General features: G+C 38.3%; 1 protein-coding gene across 2 annotated transcripts in view; it reads left to right on the top strand.

Annotated features, from left to right (window-relative positions):
• tsnare1 (T-SNARE Domain Containing 1) overlaps positions 1-12,033 on the top strand; it is a 311,127-nt gene that overhangs the window by 297,563 nt on the left and 1,531 nt on the right. The window lies entirely within an intron of this gene.

Genomic DNA, 12,033 nt, shown 5'->3' with positions numbered 1-12,033 from the left:
TGTTTTGCAGTTTTGAGGCAGCAAAAAGCGATGCACCATTGACCAACAAAAATCTGGTCCAAAGTCAGAATGGTGCAGTATTTTCCTGCTATTTATAGAGTACATTATTCAGATTGTAAGACGCGCCTAGGTAAGCAGGTTTAAAACGTGCACACCTATGATTAATTGTGGGACTAAATACACACTGAGTCATTAAGCTCATACTGACACCCAAACATCTTGACTCTTGTTAAACCTGTTAGTAAGCATTGGGTAGCCTTAGCCATGTGATGCTAACAGTTAGCCCTGTCACTGTGTGTGTGTGTGTGTGTGTGTGTGTGTGTGTGTGTGTGTGTGTGTGTGTGTGTGTGTGTGCGTGTGCGTGTGCGTGTGTGTCAGGCACAGAGCTCCAGTCCCCCAGCAGTACTCTCATAATAAACCCAGGGGGAGAATACAGCTCTACAATGAAATGAGATGTTGTGATGGGAGATGAGATCAGTGATTAGACAAAAGTCCATGGTTGTGCACGATGCACAAGGAGAGGCTGAATTTGCATTACTTGTTGCAAATCCCAACATCACAACATCCTGAAGGGACTGAAATGGGGCCCTAAGTGTGTACAACCATGCTAGTGGCTTTGTACTGTAATTAGGCAAAGTGATCAGCATACTAACATGCTCACAATGGCAATGCTAATATGCTAATGCTAAGCAAGTATAATTTTGTACAGTATTTCGTTTTGGGTGTTGGGACAGTAATCTTTGATAAATAGAAGTAAATACAAAGTACAGCTTCAGTAAATTTATTAGTTTTGCAGGTATTTTCAATATATGCTGACTGTAACTGTGCGAGTGCGTAAAAGATTTTATGGCAATCCATCCACCAGTTGCTGTTACATTTCACTCAAAACCACAAATGTCACCTTCTAGGCACCCATCTAATAGTTGTAGAGATATTACCTTGAATACAGTGGTGGACTGATCGAATGCCATCCATACAGCCACACCTCTAAGATAAATAAGATGACTTGACAAGAGCATGCTTCAGGTTAATGTGAGTAAATACATGTGTGTATGATTTGCGGTAAAAAGACTAAAAAAATCAATGCCACCAGGCCTGTGCCACCATGATTTTGTCTCTTTAAATTTAAAGTTGTTCTCTGAGTACAACCTACTATACCAGTTTTTCAATGTGACTCTTTGTGATTGATTGAGGATGTATTGACCAATAAAGCTTTCAGTCTTGTGAGGACCTCAGGACATTTCACACCTCTACCACACAGACGCTCTTGGCTTGGTCTCCACAACATTACAGAGATGCCATTCATCCTGCTGCTGACTGACAATCAATGGCAGTGCCATGGAACCGGTTTTGGCTGTGATTGATAAGAGCTATTAGCTCTCTGCATCTGGACACGGTGTTCTGGAAATGGGGCAGGACAGCGCTGACCCACCCAATGAGTCTGTATTGATCTAGACTAGATTGAAACCTCTAAATCTCCCAAACGCTCTGGGTTAAACACTGTAACTACCTCACTGTGATATACAGTAGATCACAGTGTTGTTGAGTATTGGACTTTTTAATGTTAGTTTGATGTAGCCTTTTGTAGGTCTTGAGAACTTATTTAAACCTGGTGAAATGGAGGCAGTTTTTGGATGATGATGCGCAACACCTGTGTGACTCAGGAATAATAATGCCTTAATTCGAATCAATTTGCAGTAAATAGCCTTCGTTAGAGAAATCAGTTAAGATATAAATACATAAATAAAATAAACTTAATGCAAAATATTATGCAGTTCAGCATATGGTTCTCATCATGATTTGCCAATTCATTAAAAAGGTCCTATAGCATTTTTTATTTATGTAATTTAAAGGGGAACTACGCCCATTTTCAAAATTCCTACATGGTATTCCTATGGTCTGAAACAGTCTAAAAATATCAGTAAATAGGAACAACTCTCTCCCAAATCCAAAAACTATACTGTTATAACTCAAATTTGTTACATTCTCAAGTATTAAGTCTGAAACCATCGAAAACGTATCCTCATACAACGGCTTCTATGATATTCCAGGAAAATGTACATACACACATGACATTGCATCCTTTTTGTAAAGTAAAGTAAAGTGATTAACGTAAAGTTATGGAGGTTAGGTTTGGGCAAGTAAAGTTACTGTGTACTCGTTAGTCTCAATGCTCCACAATAATGTGACATAGCCTATTGTTAGCCTCACTAATGCAACGCCAACAACGCCACTCTATATTGTTAACTGGCACCAGACTACACAACAAGACTTGATCACTTTCTCTTATATTTAAGCTTTTTCTTGCCCCCGTTTGCTCATTGCCATTAAATTGTATGTAAGTGACACAGGTGTTTTCAACCCAGGAGCTACAATGAATGAACATTGTGATGTGGTCTATATAGGTACATTTTCTGGTACTGTAGAATAAAAGTAATTTAGGTATAAAAAAGAAAACAAAACATTATGAGTCCTCAAAATCCTTGTCCCATTAATTGTCTGTGGAGCAGCTTCAGACTTTATACTTGATAACATCACAACTTTCAGACGTCTCTGTTTTCTGGCTTTCAGAGAGAGTAGCTCATGTTCACAAATATTGATTGAACTTTTCCTAGGCCATGGAAGTAGCGTATTGGAATGTTTAATTTAGGTGGTGTTTGTCTTTGAAGACTTTATTGGTATAGGCCTATTTTGGCAAAGAAACTTAAAGGCTACAGTCCAGCAGTTAGGAAAATTCTCTCACTTTCCTTCTGTCATGGTCTTCTGCTTTGATGACACGTTGCTGACAGGTGTATTAATATTTTCTAATTGTTTCACATCTCCTAATACCAGCATTTGTTATGTTTTTGTCTGCTGATTTCTGACAGCAGGGCTTGAAGTTTCATGTGAAATTCTGTCTGAAAATCTTCTTTTTACTCTTTGGAAACATGGTTTTATGCATAAAAAGCCCACAAACAGAGCAGAACCAATATGTCATTTGATCAAATCTTATGAATGCTTATGAAGAGTTGACATTCATTAGGCTGACATACACAGTATACAGCAAGTTTGCTCAGTTTGGTGGATCTGACTTGGGGCACTTGTACAGTCAAACTTCACAGAAAAAAAGCGTAGTGTAGAAAAAAAGTGTAGAATCAGAATACGAACATGTTTTTGCAGGAGCCCTTTTTTTCAACGTAAAGAGAAAATTCAGTGATAAATCTAATCTCCTTTAATATCCTCTCCTGGTAACGAAAACATGATAAAGATATTTATGGTTATATTAAGGCAACTGAAAGCAATTGAAAAGTTAAGGTTAGGTTGTGGTCTTGGCTAAATACTGGAGTGAGTAAACACCGAATTGAACCAATAACCAATAATAATATTTAAGCAAAACCACCATCTTTCAGTAACATTAACTATGTATAGTAGCCTGACAAAATATATATATATATATATATATATATATATATGTAAAATGCAAATGTTTGCCTCTGGTGTCCAAGTCCTGAGCTTTGTTCCAAACAACCCACCAAGACTTCCTCCATATGACTTCTATGCAGCGCACAACACAATCACCACAATTTTTTTTTGGCATTGAACATTTCTGCAAACTATGGATATGTTACATTTGTACATTACTATGTAGCTAATATGCTGTAATTTTCTGTATCAACGTGTTTCAGTTTTGGCACAAGATCCATTTGGCTATGGTTCGAAAAAAAATCATGTTTGAGTTAAAAAAAAAAGGTCTTTCAGTTCCTCTCACTAAGAATCCAGTGGCAGCAATGTTAGACTGACACAGCCTGCTATGTCTGTTGATTCATGGGATGTCACACACCTGTGCCCGGCAGTTGCTCGTTATGATTCATCAGAGGATAGGGAGAGTTGTAAAATCAACTTGGCAATCTTTGGAGGGCTTTTGTTTTGTTTATAGACCGTTTTCTATGAGTCAGAGTCAATTCTAAATTCACTAAAACACATTTCACAAGTCTGAAGTCTATTAACAGTGTTTGACCAACCCTCGTGCCTGTCTTTGGTTGAAAGGAAAATACAGTTTATTACAAGTTTGTTCTAGCTTGGCATCTCTCCTCAGGGCTTTCTAGCAATAAGTTGAGGGTAGTTAATATAAAAATAAAGGTCACATATGTTGTGGCTACATACCACACACAATACAGGACTTAGAAAGAGGATCAAGAATTTAATGGAGCAACACGTTTTGTGTTTTTTTTCTTTACACGGTTGTACTTTTGCCACAGTACCAGCACCTTGACTTCAGCTGTGCACAGACATTTTTCTATTATAAAAATAAAGGTAGCAGTAACTTTAAATAGTTAACTGATTAACTGAGTCTAACAGCAAAATCATTATCTTTCCAACCTTAACTTCACAACAACATATCAGTCCCTGCACATCTTAATGGAGGAGGACTGCTCCAGCTCCTGTGTCACTTGCATCCACTTATACTTTAAACAGCTGGGGAAAATCTGGAACAGCACAAGCAGAACTCAACAAAAGAGCTCTGGCACATTCAAAGACATGCCTACAATTGGTTGTCTAGACAAATGGCTGTTTGTACCACACAAAGTTGTAAGAGGAGCCACGACTTATGGAAAGTCTTTTGCAAAAATGTTTATAATAGAAAGCCATCGCTAAGAATCAATGCACATTAAAGGCAACAATGGCTAGCTAATTGAAGGTTACTTCAGTATGAGTCGAGCAAACGTGTCCTCATCCAACTTCCTCACCAAGGTACATGATGAATAAAATGACCAAAGATAACTTCAGCTGGGTTGAAACTAAACATGATAGCAAACACCATAAGTATCGTGGGTTTTAGAATGATATGAACAGGAAACAATATGTTTGATCCATGGATGTATAAAGAGAACTGGATGCAACATTGGAGGTGGAGTCCTATGAAAGTTGCTCAGTGGTGTATAACTGATAGAAATGATGCCCAAAACTAAGCTGTAATAAAGAAGGATTAAAGGAACACTTCACCCACAAAATGACCCTTTGTAAATCAATTAGTCATGCCCTGTTACCTTGAATTCAAGAAGAAAACTTTTTTTTCTCGCATGTTTCCACAGAAAACAAATATTGATTTACTGATTGGTTGATTGAGGACCATATTTAACAACAGCAAAACTATATCCAAACCCCCATTTACATACTCTAACACATCTCCTGCAGTATTGGTTTTTCATTTATTCAGTCGTTTGTTCAGTACTTGCAAAACATACATTTTTGCTGGAAAAAAAAACAAAAAACATTAGTATGCACATCTTGCTTTGAAGAGAGCGTAGATAAATTTCAGTTTTACTTGTTAGATAGTAAGGTTTAAGGGCTTCAGTTACTGGTATCCAAACCAAGGATTCATAGGATTCAAGGATTCAAACCAAAATTCATAAGATTTCTCTGTATGCGGATGATGTTCTCTTATTTTTGAGTAATCCCATGCCCCAAATCCAGGTATTTAGATAATTAATAAGTTTGGAGTGTTCTCTGGATGTAAGATCAATAATGGGGAATCCATGGCATTACAGATTGGAAATTTAGGAAGCAATCAATTATTGACATGTATTACCTTTTCCGTTGTGTCCTGATAGGTTCAGGTATCTAAACATTGTTGTTTCTCTTACTTTTCATGATATGAAAAATTGTTAGAGGAGATCTTCAAAGATGGAACACATTATCAGTATCACTAATAGGATGGGTTGAGATTATAAAGATAAATGTTTTACCAAGGCCATTATTTCCAATGCAGATAATGCCTTATTATGTTCCAGTTAAGTTTTTTAAATCATTACATAGTACTTTGTAAATGTGTGTGGAAATGTAAGCACCCCAGACTTAAAGTGGACAAATTGCATTTACCTCTGGACAACAGGGGACTAGCACTTCACAATATAAGGTATTATCACTCTGCCTCACAAATGAGATACATTACGAAGTGGATAAAAACGACCTGAATTCTAAATTCCTTAATTTGGAGACTACTTAGTGTGAGCCTGTTCTTTTGGAATTGCGGTTTATTTTAAAAAAAAAAAAATGCTGTTTCACTACAGGGGATGAAGGAAATTTTATTCTTTGAAATATCTTAAAATTTGGAATCAGGTACATAGGCACTTCGGAATTATGCAGACTGTTTTGGCACCTATTGCATGTAATCCTGGTGTTGCAATGTTACAATGTTGTTTAGAGGTGGGTTTCAAACATGGATGAACAAAGATCCTTTTCACAACTAAGGACTGAATTCTACCTTCCTCAAACACATTTTTTTCACTGCTTAGAAATGTAGGAGTTATATCCAATCCATACCAATATAAAAGGGTGGTTCATACATTAGTCATTTGGAAAAGATACTACTGAAAGGTTCATCTCAAAGGACTAATCAAATGTTTCTGAACATCCCTACAATCAATAATAAAACATCTTGGGGAGAACGTTTTGGGTCCTAATTAATCCACATCATGTTGTACTGGGACTAGAATTCAATTATGAACATAAGTACAGATGCATTCCTAGAGCCCTCTGATGTTTTAGCATAGTATGAAAAACTTTGGTCCATTTTGGCATTGGAGAGGCATATGTGTCAGAAGGTTGTTAAACAATTTGTAGGGACTCGTCCTCAACAGCATTACACCTGCAGTAGGAATGGTAAAGTCAAGATGCAATGAAAAATGTATTTTTAACCTTTTGAGATCACATTCCTGGCCATGTTGTGCATTTATCCAACGATATATGCCAAAAACATACATGAGGAATAATTTTCCTCATATTTGTAAATCAAAATCCAATCATGTTTTTTTCATGTAAAACAGAATGAGTGCTTATGTAAGCTAGTACCAACCAAATTCAACTAATAATATCATGACTTCCACCCATCAATAAATCTGCAACTTTTAGCCACACAGAGCTAGGATAATGTTAGCCAGCAGCAGCATGCTACTTCATGTGTCTTTGTTTATCCAAACTACAGTGGTTGCAGGCCTTTTGGCTCAAATTTATTCACTTTAAGGAAAATGGTATCTGTGACAGCTCTTATGTGTATTCTGTGATTATTAAATACATCTGTCTATCCAGCTTATGCACGGTGCAATTTACGGTGAACTGCTTCAGCCACTAACTTTACATGGAGCATACAATGGACTTCGTCTCTCTCTCCCTGGTGGACACTAACCTGTTGGCATTACAAAATTGGGGCCACAGTGACCATTATAGACTCACAAGACAGTCTTTAGAGGCTTTGTTTAACTAAAGACTGATGACTTTCTCCCTTATTTTGTGTTTAGATGGGCAGATACAATTTCAGAGTTTAAAAAAACTCCCCACGTTGCAGAACCAATAGTAAATCTGCAGGGCGGTCCTTCGGTGGCTCGCTGAACTCTTGTGCTCGTAAACATAGTCCGACTAGAAACACGTGCAGCGGTACAAAATGGCTCAAGTCGCTGTAAGTCCTTCATTTCCACAGTCTTGTGGACTGAGCACACGTTTGAAAAAATGGAGTTAAATCTCTCGGCATCCATTTTCAAGCTCTCTGTGTGTTTGTGTCCTTGCAGACGAGAAAAGGGGGAGCGCAAAGTTCCGGGAGGGCGTGTCCTTTTCAAAAATGCAAGAGGTGTTGCTTTGTTGCCGGCCGTTTTCTCTGGTGTGTTAAGCACACTTTAGAAAGGAGTGTCCCCAGACTATCAGAAGGCGGAGATCTCTGATTTTCTGGTGGCAAGACTATGATCATTATGACAAGCCCACTCTTGAAATAAAATTCCTCTAAATGTTATATTCCACCTGCCTATCCTGTTTCACCCAGACCGTCAAGATACTTAAGCCAGTTTATCTTGAAATGCCATTTCATTTTTACTTTAAGAGTAATAAATATGGGGGTAACAAAAATAACTGAATAATTACATACAAACCACATCTGGCTGTAACTACTGCTATTGTTATCATTATTACTCGGGCCTGAGCAGCTGTCACTTTTTTTTGCATGTTTCACCATAAACAAGGAAGTCCTTGTAACCTGAGCATACATCTGCCCCAAACTTTGCATGCTTGATGACAGTCCTACCCTGAGCACATGTACATGTTGGTAATTATTTATACTTGTAGCGCCACCTACTGGCAACAGGAAATTACATGTTTCATTGTTTCATACTTTGACATACTCCTCTCAGTGGGGTGACCAGATCCACCTCAGATTTGTTCAGCATAGTTGAAGACCTTAATGATGCTTACTTGTGATGATTGTGAGTTAACATGGAACAATATTGCCATGGTGATGCCTTATTCGCCATGAAACAGGAAGTTGTTGTAACTTCCATGTACCTTGTCCAATCTGCCCCAATTTTCACTTGTTTTATAAGGCTCCAGGTCTGACATCAACGTGAAAAATGGGTATCATAATGATTGCGCCACCTGCTGGGAACAGGGAGTAGATTTGTCAGACAGTTATCCTTTGATTTACGTGAAATTTACATGGTGTGGTCAACAATTGATATATGGCAACACAATATGTGATTAGTGTTTTCTCCAGCGCCACATAGTGGACAAAGTAAGTGGTATAGAATGTGAAATAAGGCATTCTAGTGCCCACACTCTAGAAGGATATACCATATCACTCCTGTGTGCTGTGTCTGACTTTCACAGAAATGAAAAGCCACGTCAGCAAGTGTCCTACTAGTACCCCTGGTGGGCGTGACGGTGGTAGGGCCTAATCATTGCTGCTTGCAGCTTTAATTATCATTATTATTATTACTATAATTATTGGTTCTTGTTTGGGGGTTTTCAGTATTCTATGTCCTAATGGTCTTTGTGTTTTCTCTTTTTTTGTTGAACATTGAAAAAACTATTTCATGAGAAGACAAAGAGCAAGAAGTGGTGAAGGTTGACAGCAGGATTATGGGCTGAAGAATGAATGTAGTCATACAAATGTGTGGGTGTGTTTGTGTGTGTCTTCCGGAAGCAAAGGGGGATGCTCTCTGTGGTGGCGGGCAGGCGGAGCTTTGATGTGGCCATGGCTGGCAACACTCTCTGACTGTGTGAGCCAAGCAGACACAGTCACTCCCTGGCTTCTGATCTCTACAAAGAACTATCTTTACATCTCTCTCTCCCTCTCTCTCCCTGCACACATCTCTCTAAACACACACACAGACACACTCAGTTCTACCTTGACATAAATCTGCTCTATCCACCTCCTCTCCTTCTAAACTGGCATCCTTCCAGTCGGTCAGGATTGGAACATTGTGCAGATGGGCACAAAATCACCAATCTGACGGACGCCTCAGGTCTTTTCATGGACGGGCTCTGCAGTGTAGTCATGTTCATTCTCCTGTCAAACTTCATAGTCCTCTCATCACTCTCATCACTCTTTCTCTTTCTACAGCTCTCTCTATTCTGCCCATCCCACTTCATTCTTCTCTCCTCATGCTCGCCTTTTACTGCGTCATTCTCAGTGATCCCCTCTCACTATGATGGTGGGTTTTCATTTCTTAAATCTCCCTAACCGTCTCTGTCAATGATAGCTGCCGATCAAGTGAATGATGGGCATTTTTGATTTGATCTACCTGTCTGTTGGTTTGTTCAATTGCATTATTAGCATATGTCCGTTTGTGTAGGAGCAGTCTTCAGCAGTATCTGTCTTGTTTGATATTCCAAATTTTGTTGCTATTTTCCTGGCTGAAATATGTGAAGTGAAACACAATGTCAACTCCGGCTCTGCTCACCTAATACAATTTTAATCTTTTCTTTATCGTTCAGGCTTTGGAAGCCCTCGAGTCCATCAGAAAACTTTAGGAAACACAAATTAATTTTCTTTCCTCACTTAGTGCTATTCAATTTAATCTTCTTTACTAGTATTGCCAGAGTCTCTAAATAAAATTCAATAAAAATGGAAATAACCGCGACATAAAAAATATATTATATGAAAAGAAATAAAATTTGTTCTTGAGTGTGTCTGGGTGTCTGTTTTTGCTGTATCTCTCTTGCTGTCTCGTTCCCTCTAATTCTGTCTAAATGGATTGCGTGTTTGTGTGTGTGGTCAGTCAGTTGCAGCCCTCAGCAGCAGAGATAAAAGACGAGACCTTGCTGCATACGGCTCATTTAATGATTATTTGGAAGGGTCTGGCTGGAGGTTATAGGCTGGTCGAATGTGTAAAAAGTATCAGACAAAGTTTTAGGTTTATTGGACGGTACAGTTCATCTCTGTGGCTGTTTGGCAATGACCCTCGAATCTATCTAATCATCCATGTGTCTTTGGTAGACTGTCAGCTGCTGTTTCACTGTATCAGATCCCAAAGTTTTCCAAAGATAACAAACATGTCAGGCTGAATTAGGGGAAGTGTGTATCCACATCCATAATCATCCATTCATCCAATCACAACCTTCCAAATGACTGGCGAATGTCAAATTTATAGTACCTTGGGACATCTAAATATGTTCTTTGGAATTTGAACTGAATTGTTAAGCTTTTATTATTTTATTTATAATATTACTGGCATCCACATAAAAGAGTGACTGTCAAACCACCATAACATCTGTAACAAGTCCATTTGATTAAAAACAAAAAACATGGAGACTTGAGCAACCCATCCCCATTCCCAACCGCAAACTGTATAAAGTAACGGACGTAGACCCTGTGCGTCGCCCTTTTGTCTGAGGACTCTCCTTTTGAAGCCTTGAGTTTGGCATTTTGACAGTCACTATCTTGGGTTTTTGGCCAGAGGTGACCATAATTGGACGAGAGGGTGGAGATAACCCTAATGCTAGCTGCTTGCTTAGTTAGCACAGTGCATTTAGCTAGCGAAATACAGGCTTAAAACCATTAAAACAAAATTAACTTTAAAACGTGAACTTAAAAAAAGAAAGAAAAGAAAAGAAAGTGAACATTAGAGGGTCTTTTCGTAATGCTGAACAAGACTTTTTTTGGTGACCAAAATGTTAGGTCTACATTTAACTTTCATGGACTGAAAACATGAAATACCAACAGCTATGGCTACACCTATACTCTGTGAATCTGGGGTTATGCCACGGTCACATTACCTAACCAATATTGTTGTCTTGGTAGTGACTCATAAATGGAAAGCACCCACCTGTCACTCACAGCGGTCATGCCCTTAATTATGCATAATTGTAAGCCTTAATAACATTGAAACAGGTGAGTAAAAAATCTACCCCCTGTACATGTGCCATGAATTTTTTTTTTTTGCAGGCTCTTCTGTAAAGCTGGACAATTCACCATGAGGTTCCCTGGGTACTGCCTCACTCTTGAAGTCAGCCTCAACTGGCCATTCAAGGAATTGCAGTTTCTGGTATTTCCACGCTGGCCTCATTTGTCAGCCCTGGAGATTATTACTTGCTCCCAGTTCCAATACAGACGCTTGGTCACTGGCCCTCAGCGTCAGTTACTGACACACCAAGGCACCCTTTAGCATCTGTTATCGACACACTGGGTCGCATCATTTGCTGTCAAGCTGAACAACTGCTTAGTATAAAGAGCGAGAAAGTCTCACACAAATAGTTTTTTGGGGGGTTTTTTTGGTTGTTGTTTTTTTTTTAACTGACATTACTGAGTCAGTTCACTGACTTGTTGCTTCCTCTTTTCTTGTGTTCCGTTTACCAGTATTCCCTTTGGTTTTACTGCCAAGCTACTAACTGGCACACCCGAGAACATACTGTACTATGATGAATAAGCATACGCCACAAGTGTTCTTGCTTGTTGTTTTTAACTGGCCTGAAATATATATATATTATATATATTATATATATATATATATATATATATATATATATATGAATAGTATAAAAGCTATCTATAATTAACAAATTAACAATATGTATGTAGAGATGCACAATATTGGATTTTTTGCCAATATCCGGTATACCAACATATAGCAACTAATTTGGCCGATACTAATATCCCGATATCCACTTTTTTCCTCGCCTAATTTTAGTGATCATCAAGTCTCTTCTGTAGTGGAATTAACATCATATTATGCATTCATACTCCTATAAAAATGGCCCACCAGCAGATGGAGATATGAAATAGAATTCTTT

The sequence above is a fragment of the Epinephelus fuscoguttatus genome, linkage group LG8 (assembly GCF_011397635.1).
Source record: "Epinephelus fuscoguttatus linkage group LG8, E.fuscoguttatus.final_Chr_v1".
In the NCBI taxonomy this organism is placed as follows: domain Eukaryota; kingdom Metazoa; phylum Chordata; class Actinopteri; order Perciformes; family Serranidae; genus Epinephelus; species Epinephelus fuscoguttatus.
The sequence above is the reverse complement of the archived record's forward strand: the minus strand, read 5'-3'. Positions and strand labels throughout refer to the sequence as shown.